This window comes from Schistocerca gregaria, chromosome 8 (assembly GCF_023897955.1).
Source record: "Schistocerca gregaria isolate iqSchGreg1 chromosome 8, iqSchGreg1.2, whole genome shotgun sequence".
Classification (NCBI taxonomy): domain Eukaryota; kingdom Metazoa; phylum Arthropoda; class Insecta; order Orthoptera; family Acrididae; genus Schistocerca; species Schistocerca gregaria.
In genome coordinates this window covers 347,611,111-347,634,345 of record NC_064927.1, presented here as the reverse complement: position 1 = coordinate 347,634,345, position 23,235 = coordinate 347,611,111, and positions in this window count along the sequence as shown.

Here is a 23,235-nt window from a genome sequence, read left to right as displayed (position 1 = left end):
TGTTTTCGATATTCTCTTTTTTTAAGCAGTTCGATGTTTTAAAATTATTGAGACTGCAATACACTAAGTAAGTGGACAAAAGCTGTTCATAAAACTGTAAGAATATAGCTGTGAGCATGAACAAAAAATCTGCTGAAGATGTACCTATTAAACTAGGCAGATAAATTGAAAGGAATATCAGATGTGCCAAACACAATGAGTAAGCTCTCTACTGTTCGTTGACGATGTTTAAAGATGTTATGTCGGTGGAGAAACTTTGACGCAATCCAAGGCGTTATGTTGGAGAAACAGTGGTGAAGTAAATTGTAAGCAGTCAAAAAAACTGGACTGACATGAATAGATGCTCAGAATGGCAGAGAAAATTGGCTAATTTAAGATCATATTGCCAGAGATCGCATTTCAGACATGGTCACATCGATCAGATTACCTTGTGACATCTAAGTGGAGAGATATAAAAGACACATGCAAAGTCATCTTCGTGGAAAGAAGGCCTGAGTATGAGGCAGAGGGAGTTCTCAGCTGGGAATATTTGGGAGGGGTTTATCACATCCGTCATTCGCCAGATATATCAGTTGGCTGAGAGTAGAACCAGTGTACTATGCGCACTACCAATGAACTTGCTGCTTACAACTCATCTACGGGCAATATGATACTAAAACAGAGAGAACACTACAGCCTGTTGACGCAACAAAATAGCACGTTTTATTTTCATTCATTTCTCAAAATGGACAGGAGAGGGTCTTTTTCCGCCTTTAATTCGAATATCTGCCTACATCTGTCAGATAGCAACCAAATTCGCTAGCTGAGCACGCATTTACTCGATTTCTTCCAGATACTGTGAAAGTACCCTACAGTTGTACTGGGCAACTCCGGAAGACCGAATGTGGTGGTCCCTACGTTCTAGCTTATCAACGGCCACAGTGTGCTTACTGAGATAAAAGCTTTCTTGACTATATCTGAACATTTAATAACGTTTAGCATTCCTGCCACACGGGAAAATGGGGAGAATCCACTGGTTCGTTAACGCTGTGATTACGGTCGGATGGCTCATTGCCCGTGAAAGAGAGGCATCCAGGAACGATTCCCTGTCGGGCAAACAGTTTTATTTACACAAGTAATCAACACAGGGCATACTGCCCAGGAGATTAGAATAATTCAAACTCACTAATTTTTTGATAACTACTTTTTGATAACCACGCACGTTTCGACAATAAGTTATTATATCAACATCTCCGCACTCACATTACCGTTTTCGGCTTGTTAACTGCCATCTTAAGATGTGACAATAATCCGCATATATTTTTCTCATAATCTAGAAAAACTAGTTACATGCGTACTGAACGTCATGACAAATGGCATAAAATACGCAGACATCTCGTCACGTGGTCTTCCGTTTATGTATCTGGATCTTTTGGAGGTACTCAGAGCCACCTCCCGGTTACCATCTTTGCTTTATCAAGAGGTACTTAGAGACCTACCTTGTTAGCCTACTGCCGGCCGGAGTAGCCGAGCGGTTCTAGGCGCTACAGTCTGGAGCCGCGCGACCGCTACGGCCGCAGGTTCGAATCCTGCCTCGGGCATGGATGTGTGTAATGTCCTTAGGTTAGTTAGGTTCTAGGGGACTGATAAACACCGATGTTAAGTCCCATAGTGCTCGGAGCCATTTGAACCATTTTTGTTAGCCTACTGTTGAGTGCTTTAAGCAACTGCCAAACACCATACATATTTTCTTACTGCTTTCGTTAATTGTGTTCTGTTTACTGATTAACTTTAATCAATACTTCGAATTTGTTGTTAATATCCAGACATCTATGGTTCTGACTTGCAATTTTTCCTTTCTAATATGTTTAATTTGTAACTCTATGTCTAGTTTATAGACCACTTGCATGAAGGTATTCGAGTTTCGACTTCCAACAAAATGAACATTTTTGCATGTTTAGTTAAGTTTTTTTACTGTGAAAATTCTCTGTTGCTGCTTACAATATCTCCGTTTCTGTAATCTTTCCTCTTATAACAAACAGACTTTTCTAAACTATTTTCTTCAACGAAGTCATCTAATTTCTAGACGATACTGGGCTTAACCATTTGCCTTTCGTCCATTACTAATTTCGCGAATTATTAACGTTTCTGGTTATTGCTGTTGCTCATTGGTAATGGCAACAATTGTGAAATAATTTGACAAATAACTCAATAAGAAACACGAATACACGGTTATTATTTGGTTGTTTGTTGTCGTACAGGGTCATTTGATCAGAAAAAGTAATGAGTAGCCAATTTAAATATTTATTCTCATGCGAAGAAACTTCCATTGTGAGCGCGTTAACAATAGTCCATCGCTAAAGCTAAATCCACACTTTGACACATGTATTTTTTACCCTGCGTATCCATGATGGTTAATAATGAATGTCCTTATTGTGCTAATTTGATCGATTCTACACAACATTCCGTGTTTAACGTTAATGACAATAAACACGACGTGAGCGAAATAATGTTTTGTGTAATTTACCATTAACACAGTTTGTCTGTGTCCTTGCAGTGGTTTGAAAGCCATCTCGTGGAATAATACGAAAGCTACGAGAGACTTTTTCGACGCAGTACAGGACAGTGACTGTCATTACAAACTGTGTATGTTTATACTAGCCAATAGAAATTGTTGTTTAAGGTTATGGACGGATATCATACGTTTCTGGTTGATAGAGGAACACAAATTTATCTTAGCCGTAGAGCTTTAATGGACGGCGTACGTCGATAATTTTACCTTTTTACATATCAACTAAACGACGATTCTACGTGTAATATCAGGATTAAATAATACACTGTAAGAACGTTAAGTCACTATTAAACGCAATGGCGATTCTGTCTGCTAGCTAACCAGCGGCCGGACCATTGCTTCTGTCTGCCGATTGGCTCGACTACGCAGGCAGCATTATTCGTCTCTAAATATAGGAGCTATTTATATCGGCTGTTACAGATGTTGCTGCTGGGTTGCTGTTCTGTAACACTACGCCTGCGCAACATTAACAGGCGCGCAGTATTAAGAAAATTATCAAAACAATATATAAATGCTATTTTCCACACAGTATACACAAAGCAACTCAAGAAAAATGTCCAGGAAAAGGTCTGAAGTCTAATAAAGAGTTTATAGAACTCGGATATGGGCATAGTAGCCGTAATTTGTAGACCTTCCTCAATCGCAGTTCTGGAGATGAATCTATCAACTGACCTAAGAGGCGACTGTAGAAAAACAAAACCAAATGCATTTATTATCCATCATTTTAAGGCGATAAATCGCGAGTGGTTGCTACGTCTGCCGCATTCATTTTGTATTAACTGCTTAGTGGCATTGCTTGCCGTAGAGAGTGGCCTAAGTTAATTTTCCACGATCGGTTCTGTCTAATCAGTTCTCATTTATTCATTCATTCATTTTTACTTTGTAATATCATGATCATCATGATCTCTCTTACTTCTAACCAGGCAACTACATCTTTTACAGTACATTATAAAAGACCTACCTTACTAGGATCTCTGCACTTAAAACGGTAACAGCTACACTAAAAAAATTAAATAAATAAAAAGTATTTAAATAAAAATACATTTTTGATGGCCCCGCTTTTAAAATCAAACTTAAACGTATAACATAATTTCTCCTACCGTCATACATGTTCCTTACCGCATATAGGTAGCCCTTAAAATTATTTACTGTGAATTTAATGTGAATTTTTAAAAGCTATGTCTATACTTGGAATATTCAAAACGAATAACGTGGAGCGCATGCTATACTATGCAATCATGCACTCATGCATCAATTAATAATTGCATGGTCTCCACGGTTTTCGTTTCGAATTTTAGAATTATTTCCACAGCTATTAAAAATTCACAATAAAAACCTATCAGCACTATTTATATGAGGTTAGAAATGTGTATAGGAGTAGGAATAACTATTTTATACTGTTTAGCCAGATTTTTAAAACGTGGTACATTAAAAATACATTTTTATTTAAATAGCTGTTTTCTACTTTTTAGTTTTGGGTGTGCGAAATTTTTCATTCAGTTTCAAAGATTTTTATGAGTTTACAACATAGACAAGTAATAAATTTGAGGTGTGTCTGAGTTTCTCTTTACGTTCAAATGGTTCAAATTGCTCTGAGCACTATGGGACTTAACATCTGAGGTTATCAGTCCCCTATTACTTAGAACTACTTATACCAAGGTAACCTAAAGGCCTCACACACAACCATGCCCGAGGCAGAATTCGAACCTGCGACCGTAGCGGTTGCGCGGTTCCAGACTGAAGCGCCTAGAACCGCTTGGTCACATCGGCCGGCTCTCTTTACGTGACTCAATCAATGTATTGATTTCTGCATGTATATCTGCGAAAAGACTATGAAGATAAAAATTAGAGATATATGAGCTTACATGCTTCCCAGCAATCGTTATTCCCGCGAGTCAATCGAGAGTGGAAAAGAAAAAGGGGGAAATAGCAGTTTACACGAAGTACCCTCCGGGACAGACCAGCAAAAAGGCGAGTTAATACTGCACTGTCAACCAGTTCTGAGCTATGTTTAAATTTTAAAGTCTCTACCACATCCTGAAGTTAGTGTAATATCAAATTCAAAATTTCCACTAAACGGGCAGACAAACAAAGAGTGAGGTATCCATCTTCCCTTCCCCCTCTCTCTCCCCAGACGTCACCGTCCTCTTGCATACCGCCTGGAACGCATTCCAACACTACCTGCACAGCAGGCCGGTCCTGCAGAACATCTAAGATGTCAGGTGTTGCCATTTTCAACTCGTTCCTCACCCTACAGATCAGATACTCAAGAAAACACGTTAATATGGCATTGTCATCCAGCTGTGAGCTCTGTCTCTAGTGCATCGGGTAGTTGTCCTAACAACAGGCGCCGAATTTATATTGAATTGAAAGAGAAGAAATCGGTCTAATAAAGAAGTCGTAAAAATGGAAATAGGTTAGTGGATTTAAATTGAGGCCTCTGACAGCAATGGGCGTGAGACGAGTGTGGGAGAGGGAGTGAAAAAGGAACAAGCCAGAGCACAAACAATGAAAAGACCAGGAAAGAAACTTGTGTGACTGACTAAGGAAAAGAGAAATAAGCATGACTGAAATATTTGCTTCATTATATGACCGAGGGAAGCTGCACACACATGTTACTTTATTTGGGAAACATTACGTGGCTGACAAACCAAGTACTTTAGATTTTTCATACATGCAATATGAAATTGAATTGTGTTTAGAGTGCAGGGTAACTTGTTCCAAAGGTGGACAGGAGCACGGAGATATTTTTGAGCTTTTTTTACGAATGGGTGCACCTATCATATTAAATAAGCGAGATCAGTTGTATCATGATGATATGATACATACTCCATCTCTGATACAAGACACTAAGATGCCTAAACAGTGACACAGTGTATGGCAGTCACGTTACTTGTCTGGCCGCAACCTTCTTAAAGATGAGTTTAGTTGTCTCATAAAAATTGCATATTACCCTCAACACATCCTGACAATGCCATCCGGCAACGTCGCGTCCGCACGAGTTGAAGCCACATCCCACAAAATGGTTCAAATGGCTCTGAACACTATGTGACTTAACGTTTGAGGGCATCAGTCCCCTAGAACTTACAACTACTTAAACCTAACTAACCTAATGACTTCACACACATTCATGCCCAAGGAAGGATTCGAACTTGCGACCGTCGCAGTGGCGCGGTTCCGGACAGAAGAACCTAGAACTGCTCGACCACCGCGGCCGGCATCATCCTAAACGTACGGCAACATTGCCGACGACTGTTGCCCGGCAAATGTCTGTGGCAACACATCTCCAGGCCAGAAGAGTTTACACGGGGCCACGATATTGCTACAGAATGTTGGAACGATAATGGAAGCGAGTGTGGCTGTCCCGCTTTTGCATCAGACGAGGTATGAAGTTAGAAAGAATAACAGAAACCGGGATTTTGTGTGTGTTTTCTTATAAGTAAGCGGAATGCTTCAGAAAGCTTAGCTCGTGAACTGGTGTTGATCACATATCTTTTCCAGAGTTTGATCGGAATAACGAAACACAATTTTGGATATCCTGTACAAACAGTTGGTCGGAGAATTGCTAAAACCTAAGAATGAGAAAGTTCACAACAGTCAAAAACTGACTAGGGATTGCCCTTCGATTCTTAGCTGCTAGTGATTTTACAGATGTTTAATGCGGATGTTTGGAGTGCAATAATCTTCAGTAAACGTCTTAACATCAGAGTATGAAATCTTCTGGTAGAAAGACTGAATGAGTAAGTTTGAAATAAGAATACAATTTTTTTTATATTTTATTTTTGTTCGCCATCTCACACCACTTTTCACAATACAATTCATGCCTCAGTCGCGTCTCGAGATACCGGGTGATTATAAATAAAGTGCACCTTCTCGCAGAGACTGTAATTACCGTAGGGCAACGAAATTTGGTAGATATTCTAATACGTTAATGCGGATTCGATTTACACTGGAAAAAATTAGTTCAAATTTTGGCCTCCAGGTGCAAATTTGGCGCTGTGAATGAAAGAAAGACATATTGAACTGTTTCCGTGTATAATGGATTAGGAAGGGGATATGGGCAGAAAAGGTCAAACAAATGAGAAAGGCATGATGTTTATTGTTAGCTGCCACTCACGCCATTTCTTCAGTATGAAACTGGAGACGCTGACGAGATGCTATACAGCGCCAGATTTTCACCTGGTGACTGAAAGTGGAACTAAATTTTTTACAGCGTTAATCGGTTCCCCATTGACGTATTTGCGTTTCTACCAACTTTCGCTGCCATAAGATAACTGCTGCCCCCATTGGGCTTACGTGAGTAGCTGCACACAAACTACTCATACAGCCAACCGGAACAAACTTTTGAACAAATGTGCAACACTACATTTTCCCTCAGACACAGGGCCGCAGCTTTGTCGGAACGTAGTTGAAAGCTGGAGTGAAACATTTACGGACACGGACAGAGAGAGATATTGCCCTGCAATAGGGAAGACTCTCGACTCCTGTTGGACAGCACTGGCAACCACATTCGGCAGTACGACGGCAACTACTTGTAACAACCTGCAGCATCATGAATACTGCCCTGCCGTACCCCAAATATGCTGTGTATCGCAGCCACATTGCAGAAATGTTTACTGCGACACTATATTGACAAAATATATGACGTAACGTTAATTGCTAGAAGTTCGTGAAAAGTGCCACATGAGTCCATGTGTAGTGAAAAAAATCATTAATTTAACCATCAGATCTTTGAGATTATCTAACTGCGTCTGCTTCTTGGCTTTAAATACTTTGCTCGAGGTGACAGTACTTTATCACTATCCTGAGGTCCCCTTTGACTTGCGGAATTTCACAGACGCGAAAAAAAAATTGCATTTTTAGGTCCATTCTTGTAAACTGTTCTTGCATCAAAAGAAATTGCTTTGATTAATAAAAGCGCAGAGGTTATGCAATCAACAAATTTTTATTACTTATAAAGTGTCAGTACATTGTAATGACATATAATGCACGATGGACTAACACTGAAAAACGTGAGGTTGTAATTATGTGCAAAACAAACAAAAACCAAGAGACGTCCTCTCAGCTCCCAGTTGCCCTCTCACACATTCATTTATGGCTTTTCTTCCTACCAGTGTTACCGGTACTACCGGTAATGCTACAACTTACTGTGTCATTAGTGTACCGAAACGACCGAACGTCGTACGGTAAATATAATAATGTAGCGAACTCGGCAATGGTACGCAGTTGCTAAACATGTATGAGAATTGCATGTACATCCTAAATTCCTTGTCCCCCACCCCTCTCCTGCCCGTCTTCTCATACTCTCTCTCTCTCTCTCTCTCTCTCTCTCTCTCTCTCTCTCTCTCTCTCTCTCTCTCTCTCTCTCTCTCTCTCTCTCTCCCTCCCTCTCTACTTTCGTTTCAATATTCAGCAGAGTATCGTGTAAAAATTTGAAGTAAATCTGTGAAGATCTTTTTGAAAGTTTAGGTAGCAAAGTTCCTCCTTTATACGTTTCATATATATTTGTATGTGCAATATACTGCACAAATATATAGCCCTTACCGTCCGAATGTTCACGAAAAAGCGGAGGTAAATCGGTCAAGAACTTTTCGAGATTCGTGGTAACTATGCTTTCTCTTTATATATTACATATATATGTATATCTTACAGATAATACCAAAAATGTAGCCTTTGTCGGCCCGAACGTTCATTAGAGTGTCATGTAAAAATCTGTAGTAAAGCGGTCATGAATTTTTCGAGGTTTTGGGTAACAACGTTACTCCTTTAGATATTACATAAATAGTTATATATTACGTATATATCTATCAAACTGAGTTTTTTTGTTATGAAATATATCACACCTGAACTGTCAAAGTGCATAGAATTCTTTTTATTTTCTTTCTCATACCAAAAATGTTATTACTATCACCATTTATGAATACAACCCAAAAATAAAGGATCAACCATATCGGTCGAGCTGTTCTCAAATGATAATCTTTCACAGCTGATTTTAATTTGTGAATTTTTCGTTGGATTTTTCAAAAATTTTCTTTCATGCAAGCATTGTTGTGACATGTACGAAAGCAACAAAGACAAAAATCTATCAAATCTAACGAGCTGTTTTTAACTGATGACATTTCACACATGCGGTAACTAATGTTAACAACTTTCCTGTTGGATTTTCCAAATATTTTCTTTCATACGAACCTTGTCCTCACAACAACGAACACAACAACAAAACATCCAGCAAATATGTGAAACCGTCTTCAGATGATGATCTTTCATACATTCGACAATAGATTTTTGTTTGTATAGACAAACTGCAGTAAAATATGGCCCTTGTAAACACACTTCAGGTAGGCACATTTAGCGCCGACCTCGTCAAACAGGCAGATGGTCCGTTCTAACCAACTAGAGTTGTCACTATTCGCGACACAGTCGAGTGAGGCGGACCGAGTGGCTGCAGCAGTTTGTGCTTCACGTCCTGTTCCGCAATTTCTGGAGGAAGTCTTCCGACGCTGTAGAGTTGCAGTATAGGGACCAGTAGGTGAACCTGCGGTGCGGAAGGACTCCGGACTGTCGGAGCGAAGGCGCGGCCCGGCGCGGCGGCTTCTGCCCGGGACCGTCCCGTCGCGTGTCGGCGTGTTTTATCTGCTGATGGCGGGCTGGCGTGAGGGAATGCAGCACAGTGACAGCGGCAGCGCGCGCTAACCGACTGGCGTGTTCCTCTAATGAAGGCGTGTCGTCGCATTACGCTGGCGCCAATTACTGCGCCACTAATTACTCCGACGAAAACTCGTGCCGACAAGGCAGATTACGCCCGCGCTCCTTATCAAGCGGCAGTCCGGAACAATATTTGTGGACGGGCGCACCCGCACACATTTCACAGTGTCCGCTGCGTCCGACCCCGGGGTGGGGCTCAGCAGCGGCACGGCCTCCTCCGGTTGATGCCATATTTATCGCGGCCATTTGAATAACGCATACGTTATTGCTCTCGCTGGCGAAGAAACATGGGCCTGCCGCATGTCACCGGCGATTATCTGTGACGAATCTATCCATTATTCATTACCAGGCCGGTACGGATACGTCTCATTTAAATTAGCTAGCGCTCAATCTCTCTGCTAGTAACGCTCATTTACATGGCGACGAAAACTGTCCCGGGAGCAGCGGCGGCGGTGATTTTGGGGGACAGCGGGAGAAGAGGTGTGCTGTACTTATTTTACTGTCGCGCGTAAAATGCGATGCCGCGGGCCGATGAATGGAGACCGGCTTTTTCATCACGGCCCAGCAGATTAGAGCCGTTTCTCCGCCGTGTGGACGGCAGTATCACGTTTTTAAGCGGCGCTGCAGACGTGGATGAAGCAAGTAAAAGTCCACTTCATCGATCGAGATAACGTGCGCCCGACCTGTACAGCTCGTTTTGAGTGACAGTGAACTAAAACTCCTCCCCGTCAGGCTCTATTATGACCCTTTCGTCCCAAGTTTGCCTGCCTTGGATATATGCATGTACATACTCAAAACCACTGTCCGGTGTACTTTGGGGCAATATTACCCATTCGCAGTTCTGTTGCGCTCTGCCAAAACTCGGCTCGGTAATTTTGGTACACTACAGAAATAAATGCTGTAGTAAATGGTTGCATTACCGGTAATTTTGTTGGAATTTATAAGGAAACATAAATGAATGTGTAAGAGAGGAAATGGGAGCCATCGACTTCTCTCTCTTTACTTTTTGTTTGGTTAATTGTTATGCACACAGTAAGAAACGTGCTTCATTCATTGCTAGTCCATTGTGTATTTATACCCTTACAGAATATAAATTGCATTTTAAAAGTAATAAAAATAGTTGTCACATAATTTCTGCATATTTATGCAATCGAGGGTGTGTGTGTGTGTGTGTGTGTGTGTGTGTTAGTGCATGTTATCTGTAACTGCATCAACAGTGATTGCATTGCATAAATATGCATAAATTACGATATATATATATATATATATATATATATATATATATATATATATATATATATATTATGTGTGTGTGTGTGTGTGTGTGTGTGTGTGTGTAATTATTGTTGTGGTTATGTTGTACTCAGTAAAAAAGTTCTTCAACATGATCAAAGGTATCACTTTCCTGTTCTTACTGATAAATGCGAAACATGGGTACCAGGCTGAAGGATAACCATGTAGAACAAAAATGTTCTGTAGATTACCTTGCCGTTTATATATTCTCACTCAGTTTCTAGAAAGTTCACTACCTGCAGTTTTCGGGAGAGTCTAGTAAAACACACCTAACTTGCAGGTAATGCAGGTATGATCTCAACTGATAAAAGCTACTAGGATAATTATCGTAGGCTGTACTTACTTGTGGTAGTGTACAGTAGCCTACGGTACTTTTACAGCTCTAGTTTCAATCGCCGAAAGTAAAACAAGGATAATGAGATGCAGTCGAATCACATCGGACGATGCTGTAGGAAATATATTAGAAAAATATAATTTGGGAGGCACAACAAGCTACAACAACCAAAGTAAACAGGATCTAAAATTCAGTCTGGTAACAGCACGAAAAGAATTTCTGAGACATCGAAGCAATCGTTCCTCCCGCGAACCATACGCGACTGGAACAAGAAAAGCGGGAAGTGGTAATGGCACACGAAGTACCCTCCGCCACACACCGTAAGGTGGCTTGAGTAGTATTGATGTGGATGCAAATGTAGATGTAAATGTTATGAGCTTTCTTTCTAACGGTATTTTTCTGGTGTGTAGTCATATTCGGAAGTGAAACAAGGACAGTAAACAGTTAGAACGAGGAGAGAATAGGAGCATTTGAAATGTAGGTTGACTCTTACACAGAAGATGACAGCAACCAGCCACTTTTTACAACGTAGTTCATTTTTTTAAACAGCCCCGCTGCCGGTTACACGTTCACCTTCAGACGGCTAGTTCACGTTTCGCGTTATATTTCGCCTTTTGTTTTCCCACCTGACAAAACTTCCTTGGGGTGGTGGTGCCGATGAAGAATTCGCGCCATTATGTTCCAGAGCAGGTTGCTCATCATCTTGTAGCAGCGAAAACTGTATAATGCACTTTTTGTGTATATATATGCACATAACTTAAAACAGCACTCACACACTAAGTAGTTTCATCATATGGAAGTATGTACACAAAGATGGGGGTATTACAACCATAAACATTAACAGTCTTAGTGTATGAAACGTGCTGTGCATTATGTGCATATATATAGATACAAAAAAGTGCATTATACAGTTTTCGCTGCTGCAAGATGATGAGCAGTCTACACTTGAACATAATGGTGCGAAATCTTCATCGGCATCACCACCCCAAGGAAGTTTCGTCAGGTGGGGAAACAAAAGGCAAAATCCAATATAAAACGTGAACAGCTGTCTGAAAAAGAAGCTGTCGGTTCGTAATAGGTAACGGCGCAGATTAAGTAAATAAATAGCGTTGTGAAAAGTGGCTGGTTGCTGTAATCTTCTGTGTAAAAGTCAACCCATAGCATTTGAAATGTCTCAGTAAGAATGGCCAATATTCAGGGATATAATTGGAAGGCTCATTTGAAGCAAATAACTTCATATGGACATATGCCCTACTCCGAATGTTTTCCGAGAAAGAAAACGTGTAATGTACGTCTGTTTTGGGCTAGTGGCTCGCACGTATGTACCTTACACAAGAAACCTCTTTGGCTTTTATTCTCTTCCAATCTACGTCGTTGCTTTCGGAGTGTTTGCTCTCGATGTCTTCCTGCCATTAAACTAGCCCATTGAACTCGCAGATGTCCGTGGTGTATTGTGCGTGAAGTAGTGCGAGGAATCAAGTGAAGCATCTGTGTCTGTACACTCGCTGGCTGAAATGCCACACAACTACACTTATAAAGAATGTGCAGATATGGCTTATGTTTACGGCTTCTGCGACGGTAGTGCTCCTGTTGCTATCGAAGAATATCGTTGGCATTTTCCGGGAATTCCTGGTCGTATAGTTTTTGCCACAGTACGTGGAACAGGTACCTTTCTTACGAAGGCGCCGTTCAACGACCTGTTCAGGAAGAGCAACACATCACTGAAATGGTGCAGCGTAGTTCTACTGCCAGTACACGGCGACTGTCAGCACATATCAGTGTGCCACTTGAGTATGCCTAACATTGCGTGCGGACAACTTGTACCCGTTTCACATACAGAGTCTCCACAATCTTCGCAATGGCGACAAATCGAAACGACTTGAATTTTATCACTGGTTGAATGAACTTTTTATTTACTTCCTTTAATAGTATTCACTGATGAAGCCACGTTTACACGGAATGAAATCAACAAAACATGTAATAATCATCGATGGTCGCAGAAAAATCGCCACGCTACAATGGAAACCATTTTCCTAATTGGTTTTCAGTCAGTGTTTGGTACGTCATGATCGGTTACATGGTGATAGATCTAGTCCTTTTACAACAGTATTTTTTTTTTACCTGACTTGTAAGGGAATACGACACTCTTAAGGATTGTGTTATTAGGAAGAATGACGCAAGGGAACGGGAATTGCGGCAACTGCAGCCGTTATGAAATGCATGAATATGTTCGCAGTTACGAATACGAATAACCATCAGCTGTACAAGGGAATGATGACAATGGAAGCCTATGTCGGATCGGGACTCGAAACCGTATTTCCTGCTTTACGCAAGCCGTAGGCTCAACCGCTTCGGCTATCCGTGCACGACTCACAGCCAGACCCAAACATTCATATGTCGTCGCTCGTGGTTCAAAACCTGTACTCCCACACACATTATGTAATTCCCATGCGGGCGAGGACAATTTAATAGAAAGTCGCTGCCTGATATCGGCGGATATATACGATATTCCGGTATATGTGTTGTTAAGAAGAACTATGCAGTGACACTTCGGATTTGGATGCATGATTAAGGATTCGCAAGAACTGATGCACGAAATGAACTGCATGCGCGCATCATTAACGCTGCTTCGTCATTACAGAAGGTGCAGAGGCAAGCAATACAACATCTCCAGAAATGCGTTGAAGTAAACGGCGAGACATTGGGACGTTTAGTGTGAAATGTACAACAGCTGTAATGTGACGTGTGCCATATTGCTTAGAGGTTAATGGGTTCAAAATACATATTTTGCAATTGACAATTTGTAAAACGCATGTTGTACATGTACAGTCTTCGGACTGAAGATTATGACGACATACTACTCCATTCACGTATGCGGAGGGGAATCTGATCTTACCCTCATGTACTGAATAAGAAAGAAAATAAATAACAATGTATATTGAATGTGTTCTATCTCGGAAATCGTCCGGAATGCGGCATATGCCTGTATGAAGTTTTTTGCTTGAAATGATCGTTCCTGTCATGTCTCTCAACACTATTCATCATTCCTCTGGGACACACCGCTTTTGAAGAAATTAATAATAACATCCAAAATGCTTTTAGCGACTAGTTTTGCTAATAAATTACATTTTCAAGTCGACAAACATCAAAGATAGAATTTTACTACTGCGTAGGAAGATTTAAAATTGGAATTTCTTAGCAAAACTAGTCGTCAATACTGCATTATTCGCTAAAAGCAGATGGTTATGGTAACATGAATTTCTTCAAATAATGAGGAAGTACTGAATCGAATTAGGGAAGAAAGAAGTATGTGTCACACTTTCACTAAAAGAAGGGGTCGGTTGATAGCCACATCTTGTGGCATCAGGAAATCGTAAAGTTGTTAATGATTGGAGGGGGGGGGAGGGGGGGGAGGAGGGAGAGTGGTTGGAGGGGAGACCGAGGCTTGACTGCAGATTAATCAGGTTCAAACGGACGTCGGTTGTAGCAGTTAGGTAGAAATTAGGAGAACTGCTCAGGAGAGACTAGCTTGGAGGGCTGCATAAAACCAGTCTTCGGACTGAAGATTAAGACGGCATACTACTCCATTCACGTGTGCCGAAAGGAATCTGATCTTACTCTCATGATCCCTAAATAATAATATCATGGATGCTGGAAAATAGCTGCAATATGTAGAGCAAGGGCAGAATGGATGTCTGTGCTTTCTATCGTTCATAAGGCTACGACGGAAGTGGTAGAATCACTCCACGGTGTACCTGCAATATCGATTTTCTAAATGTAATCACCAGTATTTTGCGAGAATAATGACGCCTGTCTACTAGCTATTCTCACTTTGGTTTCCCGATCGTCTCTGTTACATTTTCACCCGCGCTGTGACAACCTTATACGATCTTAGGAGCGCGCCTCTGAATTTTCTCAGCGTCTTCCAACAAGACTACTACATAAAGACACGAAATGATTCTTGATATAGGGTCGCTAAGGAATCTTGCGTGCGGTTTCCTAAACAGATTCACAGCGCTCTCCCAGAAGCGTAACAACACGTCTGTCATCTGTTACTTTTTCTTGCTAATGATTTCAGTGTCAGTTACATTTCATATTGCTTCGTGGAGACAGCCCTAGATATCTAAAAGATGTGAAACGTTCCAGGGGCTTAGCATCAACGGTGTACCCGGATACCATGGGTTCCTTCTTTTGTCCTGCGTCAATTATTTTGCATTTGTCGTTGAAGTACAGCTATCATACATGGTAAAAAAAAAAGACCAATCGATTGCAGTTTTCGTGTCTGACGATGGAAGAGAATTGTATCAGAGAGCTTTCCTGAAAGTTTTAGATGTTAACCGCACGTTGTCACACAACGAGTATAAAGACTTTACATAGTTAAAAATTATATCTACTGATTTTTCTCCTCATGTGCGGACCACAAAAGCGTACAAAGTCGAGAAAGAGATGTAAGCCCAATCTGTATCGTTATACATACCTAACTGATATTCTCTTTTCATTAACATACGGTGGATAACACTGAATTTGCTTGCACAATATAACCGAATGTCTCATTGTTACAAAATCAAAATTAAAAAATATCCAAAGTTGTGCCTCACTGACTTTGAAATGACCGTGCTTCACTTTGCCAATGTTTCTAAATAGATGAAAGGATTCGTTATTGTTGGATTATGCCATTACTAATCTTTCAGTGGAATGCAACAAATATTAAATATCTACGATAGCCACCAATAACTATTTAAGGTGAGAGGGTCGCGTAAATCTTATTTTGGATATAACAGATGTCAAACTGATATTCACTGAGAGAACAATACGAGTGTATCATTCAGGCACCAAAAAGATAGTTTACAACATTCTCATCCGACAAATTACTGTTATCAACCTGGAATTCTTACCAGTTTGCATAAAAGCAAGAGATAACGAAGATTCAGAGAAGCACTGTGCGATTCCTCACCAATTTATTTATTTAATTCGACTCTGTCACGAAAATTTTCAGTGAGAGGTCTTACAGGAAAGACAATACCCAATGCAGAAAAGTTGTCTCTAAAATTTCCAAGAGCAAACGTATCTAGACGAGTTAAAAAGTTCTTTTCTGTTTACGTCTTCTGTAGCAACTACGTCTACAATTTTTTTTAAAAAACCATACAGCCTATATAGACACGCTCTTGGTGTGCATGCTATGTAACCATTATATACTAGCGGAATACGTGTGCTGTTCAAATTTACACTCGCTGTAAAATGTATGTCTCCCACCTCCCGTAAGTCTAGACAGTCGAAAGCTTGGTCTTGCCGCTTTCAATACGGAAAATCTCTTAGTCAACGTGTGAGAAACGCTACAGACTACTGATGTACAATCTACTTTTCAAATACCTTGAGTTTGCCTCTTTGGCTCTTGTCAATACAATTAGTCTGCATAAAGAAACAAAAAAATAATATCATAAGTATTCATTGTCCTTGTCACATACTAATTTTAATAAACAACACACCAATCAAATTACCATTTTAATTATTATTTTAAACACAATGTTTTCGGAATGGTCTCCCACCTCCAGGATTTGTTCCCTACACAGACGATTGTATTCGACAATTAACAAACACAGTCAATCTCTTCGAAAATTATGTGATTTCTCTGTTTGCATCTTCCAGTTTAAATCAACATACACAGTCACAATTACGAAGATATCAAAAGCGCATCAGATATATCACATTCTGTCTCAATTTATAATGAAAACACATAACATTATTGAACTGCGTAAGCTACTGTCGTCCAAAAAGAATTCAACTGAGGGCAGTTGCGTGTCATTGTGAAGGTTTCTTGTTCAGTTCCATCAAGACTATATACTAATAAGCAAACGAATGTGTGGCGTCTCGATAGGTCTGGCTAAAAGGATTTCGATTTTCATGTGTCAACATTTCTTTGAGCAAAATATGCACGTCTAGGTACTTCGGCCAAGTTTGGTAATAAGTTTGTAAGTTTCGCACTCAGATAGGAAGTCTGCCATCTTCGTGGAGTCTGGAATTTATATGATAACAAGGTGAAAGGAAATGAAATAAAAAGGGTAAAAGAATGATTCGAAAGAACAAAAATACGACTTGCCCAAAAGATATAAGTCTACTGGAGAAAAGGCAAGCATTAATCGCGATGTATCTGAGACTAGAACGTGGTTCTCAAACAACACAAACAGATACCGAGCACAGAAAAGCATTCTTGTAAACATACTAAAGACTTAATAGCTTCTGAGACACCTAATAAGCAAATAAGCTCATGCAGAAATTTGTACAGCACTATTAAAATCAGTAACATTATTGCCTAAGTCATTGGTTTACTAACTGCTGCTCCTTGACAATATGTTTACATAAAGATGCCCTTTCCTTTCTGTAAACATGCATCACTGAAGTAAGACCAATTTAAATAGTAAAAATCAACGTAGCAAGCAGGGGAAACCAGATTTTTCTCGTCGCTAATGAGTACTTTTTCGGCAACAATCCGAAAATCTTTGTTTTAGATTCTCGGTGATTATTGGAAGTACACGACTTTATGCAAGTGTCACTCCTACAACATTCTGTGCTGAAAATAATCAGAAATTTATTTGTCTCCTTAGAAAACAAAAATTCCCATCGTCTGCACTGCCCTTAGGATATAGGCCTATGTAGCAACACTACAGGTTGCTGGGATGTGAATCTGTGTCGATCACATACAAAACTCCTGTTTTCAATCTGTTAGTAGGTTATGGCAACTGATTTTGTTTCATCATTTTCCTTGATTTTTTCCCAATATCGGTAAAATAATAGCTCTTTATCCAATACGTTACAACAAGAGCATTCATTCGGAAAGACTTGGCTCTTCAATGACCTAGTGACCGAAAGCATGCCAAACCAGGAAATCAGTGTACTTTATGAAGTCGAGTCTTATTTGTATTTCACGATCTTCCACGCCTACTGACTAAAACGCATGGCAGCTTTTCAAACCATAAGGTGTTATTTTTGAAATAGATTGCATTACGTGCTAGTTTTGCAACTTTGAACTTGGAACTTTGTTGTAATAACCGTATTGGTCAGTCATTTGTCAGACGGAAAAACAGAACAGAATTCTAAATGCAATAACATTTGGTGTGTTTAAATAGCACCGTACACATTACGCTGTAACTGCAATGAACAAGATTCATTTGTGAGAAAATTTCCATTATGACATATAATGTTGATATGTTACGTAAAATAAGTCGAGCGTCTCCAACAAATTCAAGCTGCACTAGCGCTGACAGCATTGCAGGACATAACACGTTGCTCAGCACTTTTCCAATTGAACCCCACCGAGAGGACATAAATATAATAGATACTTTTTCAAGCTTTTTTAGAAACACATGAAAAGAAAGGACAGTTACACACCACAAACGTCTCTAACTCTGAAAATACTAATGCGTGGTGCGCGGAAAATGACAGACTGTAACCTTTTATTTCATATATATCCACGTTTATCGACTTAGAAGCCGTAAATTAATTCCACAATAGACAAGAATAACGCTGTAGACCAAAATTTAGAATAGAACAACTTCTTATGGAAGTTAATATGTCATAAAACTTTACATCCATTTGGAGGTAATTGGAAATGACTAACAATATTAGGAGAATTACTGAAAGCTCAAATATGCAACATTCATTATGATATGAAACTAGACATCAAAATTGTTCAGCTATTAAAAGTCTCAAAACAAAACATAGAATGTCATTCAGCAAAAACTCTGCTACTTAAACCTTGTTTCAAATAAAGAACTGTCGATACTGGTGAAAAAACCGAGGATGCGTTTCGTTTTATAAGACCGACGGAAAGAAAACAAAACAAGCGTTATAGCAGGAAACAGCGCGAAACGGCAGGCTTATTTCAAATACTCTTAATACACCTCGGAAGCGGAGAAGTGATTAAGGTCGCAACAGGTTGTTCTGGTCCAATCGATATGCTGAATGTCATGGAGGAGATTGAAACCGTTTATCGCTGACATTCTACAGTACAAATATGAGTTTCAAATTGATAGCACAGAGGAAAGTACGTTTTTCTTTTGGCGATACATACACAAACTCTACTTGATTTTGCTTGGAGCAAATAAATAGGTAAAGTGAATCAAGTAAGATTTTAGCATACAGTCTCCGGCTTGCCGGAAAGGGAGGAAATGGAGCGGAAATAATTGTCATACATGTAAACATTATGATTTGTTATTGGTAAGGACAGTGTATCAAATTAGTTATGAGGATTAATTAGCTTCATTTTGCAAAGATTCGTACTATGGTCGCAAATAAGAGAATGTGACTTCTCTATTAACCAGATGAATAAAAACATGAAAAGCCAAGTGTCATGCTTACAATGAAAATATATATTATTCTGAAAATATCTATTTTTCCGACTAAGTAATCGTGTTAAGAGTAAGTTTCTTACGATGCCATCTGTTAACTGTAGATACTGCCGCAAACAAGAATGGAAATAACTGGTCAGCTTTGTCACGTGGTGAAATGCTTTCCGAAGAAGTAATTAACCGAAAATAACAGCTTCATCCGCTACTTTTCGGTTAAAACCGACTTTCAGCATCATTTCTTAACAACATTATGATAACAACATTAAAACGCAGCTACCATCCTGAAACGAGAGATTTCTACATCTGTCTTTGCTAACGGAGCATAAAAATAGTGGAGGTTACTGTGATTACAGTGTTCCATAAACTGGGTGATCTATTCGTTTAAAAAGTGCTAAGAGAAGAAACATATCTGCCGAATCTTCAAAATGTATCAGCATTTCGTGTATGGGGTTTATTTACTTATTCAACAATTTAGTAACAAAAAATACAGGCTACTCTATTTGGCACTGTCGTGTCGAATGAAGTAAAATGAGCGCGACTACCAAGGAAGCGCTGTAGCCACGATCCAGCCGAAGTGAAATGCAGCCAAGGAGCTAAGTTCTGGGAAACGAGACCACGCGGAGAAAACTTGCGATACACGGCCTCCGTATATCGATTACGGGCGCGAGAAATCGTAACACGCCCGCAACGGCTCCGGCCGCGGCAGCTGTCGGCGCGCTAGTGACGTCACCACCCACACACACATACAAACACACAGACACGGAGCGGGAGGGGGGGGGGGGTAGTGTGTGACGTACCTGCGTCCCTCCGCGTCGCAGCGCCGCCGCCGCACTGGCCGCCAGAGACGCTGCCGACGCCGCGGGCAGACTCCGCGGGCGGCCGCGTGGGGCGCTGCCGGCGGCCCACTAGCGCGGCCAGCGGCGGGGGGAGGAGTCCGCGTTACGTAAGCTCCACCCAGCGCCCAAGGCGCCGTGCTCCCTCCACTTCCTCTCCTCCCTGCGCCTCCTTTTACCTTTTTTAATCCGCAGCTATTCTTTTTTTTCTGGCCCAGCGGCTTCACGTGTGTGTGTGTGTGTGTGTGTGTGTGTGTGTGTGTGTGTGTGTGGTGGACGCCGTGGCTGGGCGCAGCCTTCTCTTCCCGCGTGGACTTTGAGACGCGCTCCAAGACGGCCAGCCAGCATTACGCTAATGCGTACCGGCGCCTGCACGTGCACTGTGCCCTCTCTCTGTCTCTCTCTCTCTCTCTGTTTCTGTTTTGTTGACTTCCGCTCGTGAAACGATGTCAGATTTAATTACAATTAATTAGTCTCTTTTTCCGCGTGGACCACGTGCATCCTGTGTTGCGACGTTGCGGTACGTGTCTGCCTCATGAAACCTGTTTACGCTGTTATTTGCTTTCGTTCACAGACATTTATGGACTACTTAAAATTGAGCCCAAAACTGAATCAAGATTCTATGCACCTATGCACCTGATTTGAGTTCGTGTGTATGTGTGTGGGTGTGTGTGTGGGGGGGGGGGGGGGTGTTCAGAATTAAGCTTAAGACTTTTCGGAGTTTTCGTCTGAAGGACACAAACAAACGTAATGAGCTCCTCACTGGAAGAATTTCACCACTGATAGTGAGACGAATATACGAATAAAGGTTTACCTCAATTAATGCAACATGTCGCCTTCTTTTTATTCTTCAATTTTTATTTTTCCATTAATGATTTCGAATCGCCTAGCGATTTATCATAAGATAGCACATACATACTGCATGTTTGCAGCATTGTGAGGGTCGCATTTAGTTATTATTGTCTCTTGATTCTTCCTTATTTCACACATTATTCTGGAAAACAACACAGTTTTCCAGTGACGTTAATTTAACAGCACTTCACAAATTTAGCCACAGGTAATAATTCCACGTGCTCCACACCGTACGAAAAAAGTTGTAAGTGAACGTTTTACGTGGTACACAGCTCACCGAATTTGCGGAAGAACTGGAAAGTTTTAATTTCCTCCAATAAAACTTGACTGCTGTTAGCGTCAAATTAAAACCCATTATCAGCTTCTATCAGAATGGACCGGTGTCAACACGTTCCTGCACTATCGTGTGAATAAACTTATCTGTAAGCAGAGTTAACTCGTACGAATCCTAATGCACTATCGGTGATTTATAGTGACTTTGCTTCCTGGTTCATTGAGTTGCAGGTTACTGAGCATTTCATATCAAAATGGATTATTAATATCATTGTCTTGAACATCGAGATAGAGACAGGGAGAAAGCTGTATGTTGAATAATGGAACCAGTTAATTCAACCATCACAGAGATATAAACTGTTAATATGACAGAATAGCCATCACAGCATCGTATTATGCAGCAAATAAATATTCAAAATGCTAGGAACATCGTTCGGAAATTAATAGACATTATTCACAATTTTTGCTTTTCCTGTAATTTAGAAAGTTCAGTTCCATGACACATATTCTGGTTTACATTTTTCACAGTTCTTCCTTGCAAAATTATACGAGAAGTCTGAAGGCCGACATTGCCCAGTACCTGAACGTTGACTTGACCTCCATATTACTTTACTAGGCATCATCCTATTGGAAATGATACGCCTTCATCGCTCACCGACATCTCAACTGATTTACTCAAATAATTATAGGGCTACTTAGAGTTTAAGATGTAAGGAAGACATATTATAGTCAGAAATTGTCAGAGGTGTGGAAGAGGAGGTAACATTCCATCGGACTTTCTAAAATCATTGGGGAAGTTGCAGTCAAGCAACTATTGAAGCTAACCTGTATAACCTATGAATCTGCAGACAAATCATCAGATTTTCGGAAACATATCAGCTATACTGGAAACAGTATGTGGAAGTAAGAGTGAGAGTTTTTCCACAATCAGCTCTACAGCTCATGTATCCAAGTTGCTGACGAGAATAATACGTAGAAGAATGGAAAAAAAACTGAGAATCTCTTAAGCGAGGAGCAGTTTGTCTTTAGGAAAGATAAAGGCATCGGGGAAAAAGTCCTATTGCTGTGCTTATAATGGAAGCAAGACTTAAGTAAAACCAAGACATCTGCATTTTGTAGACCCAGAAGAAGCGCTCTACAATTTAAAATGATAGACCATGTACTAAATTCTCAAGAAAATACATGTAATGTGTAGGAAAATGCTTGTAATCTACAGTTTGTACTAGAACCAAGAGATAAAAGCTAAGAATGAAGAACCAAGAACGAAGTGCTCGAACTGCTCCTTCTGTTCAACCTGTACATCGAAGAAGTAACAAACGAAAAGACCTAGAGTGGGAATGAAATTTTGGGCAAAAAACATCATCGATAAAATTCGGTAGTGACATATCCAACCTCAGGGAAAGTGAAGAAGAATTACAGGACATACCGAATGCAATAAAAAGTCTGCTGAGTACATAATATGGACTGAGAGAGACTGAAGACCGCTAAGGTAATGAGGAGGATCATAAATGTGATTTATGAGAACTCACCATGAAAAAAGTGGAAACCAGTAAGCAGACGACGTGAAGGAATTTTGCTAGCCAGAAAGCAAAATTACGTATGACAAACGAAGCCAAGAAGACGTGAAAAGCAGGTTAGCACAGACAAAGAGGACATTCCTGGCCAACAGAGTTCTGTAGTATCATACAGTGGCTTTAATTTGAGGAGTAAATTAATGAGAACGTACGATTCGAACACAGAAATGTATGGGAGTGAATTGTGGACTATGATAAAAGTTGAAAAAAAAGAGAGTCGAAGCGTTTGGGATGTGATTCTACAGGATGTAAAAAATTACTTGGACTGATAATATAAGAAATGAGGCAGTTTTCCGCAGAATCAGCAAAGAAAAGTCGTTTGGAAAACACTGATAAGAGGAAGGGACATGATGTAGGACATGTGTTAACAACGTCAGGTTGTTCCCCCATGACAGTAGAGGGGTATGTAAAGGGTAAAACCTGTAACGACAGACAGAGATTGGAATACAGCCAACAAATAATTGAGCGCATAAGA